Here is a 1543-nt window from a genome sequence, read left to right as displayed (position 1 = left end):
CTGGTAAGTTCTACAGGGAAGAACTTTTGATTCTAGATCAAAAATGATAATCAAAACAGCCACAAAAGTCACCTCTATTATCAGGCAAGACATGAACCTGGCCATCTTACCGGGCTTTCTTTTTCTTCCTCTGTGCACTGCACAGAATTATGGATAATTAAATATATCATAACTTTGGCAAATACTTTTCTTAGAATTCTGCTGATTATTCTCAGGGGAAAGTCGTATGTAAAGAAAATAGGTTGACTTAATTACTAAATTTACTCATCAGTCATTTAGTGAATTTGCTCCAGGTCTTATTTCCAGTTGCATTTTAAATTTCAATCTATTTTCAGAATCAGATTTATTCCCCCCTCCCTCTCCGCATCACCTCTCCCACCACAGAAGCCATGCTGGGATTACCCTGAGCCCCACTAAGCCCTTGTGGGAAAGAAAGACTTCCAGTGAGAAGTGATGAGGGAGGGAGGGAAGGGGAGAGGTGTCAGACTCTTTGCGACCCCATGGACTGTAGCCCACCAGGCTCCTCTGCCTATGGAATTTCCCAGGCAAGAATACTGGAGTGGGTTACCATTTCCTTCTCCAGGAGATCTGTACAAGTCAAGGATTGAACCTGTGTCTCTTGCATCTCCTGCATTGGCAGGCAGATTCTTTACCACTAAGCCACAATGGAAGCCCGTCCTGGCATTACCTGAGTTGATTTAAGGTTCCTTTCATCTGGGAGGCAAAAGAGGAAAGATCTCTGGATAGAGGGGTGACGGAAGACAAATTCTTAACCTGGTGTCTGCCCTGTGCCTGATCTGATGAGAGTTCTGGGGCCCCCTAGAGGGAGAGGTCAGTGCCTAATGGCTCAAAGTGCTCTGTTCATCAGAGGTTCTGACATGTTGGGCCCAAGAAAGGGTTATGTGATTATTGTGCAGAGGAGATAAAACATGAAAAGAAAATTACTCAAGATAAAAAAGGACGAGAAGGGTTATACTCTCCAGACCTACTCTTCCTGAGACCATCACATAGCACTAGGGCTATAGGATCTTAAAGCGAGCGCTGGAGAACGGCAAATCATAGAAGAGAAACAGAAATAGGTGCCTACCTGGCAACCACGAAGTACCAATAGGTACGTGACAACAAACACAGCTCAGAAGAACATGGGCAAGCGTTTTCCTAACTACCTGGAAGATACTTGCCCTGTGAAGTCCCAGGGGCATCGAGGAATTTCTAGTGGCAGTTGGAAGATCAAGCCACTCAAAATGGCTGTGTTCTTGCTCTCTGTCTCTCCCCTGTCCGACTAGCGCCTACTTCACCTACACCCTACTCGCAGGACTAACGCCCCACCTCCTTGCCCCACGGCCCAGCTAACCGCAGCTTACCAAACGGCTGATGAGGAGTCTGCCCCTCAACTGGTTTCGGCGATCAGCTGTTTCTGCGCAACGGTGGGGTTGCGTGCCCACGAGTATGGGTTCTGATCTGCGCATGCGTGCGTGGTGCGTGCGCGCTTGTGTGCGTCTGTGGTGTGCGCATGCGTGCTTGTGTGGGCTTCCGCGTGCAT

The sequence above is a fragment of the Capricornis sumatraensis genome, chromosome X (assembly GCF_032405125.1).
Source record: "Capricornis sumatraensis isolate serow.1 chromosome X, serow.2, whole genome shotgun sequence".
Lineage (NCBI taxonomy): Eukaryota > Metazoa > Chordata > Mammalia > Artiodactyla > Bovidae > Capricornis > Capricornis sumatraensis.
Note: the sequence above shows the minus strand (reverse complement) of the source record.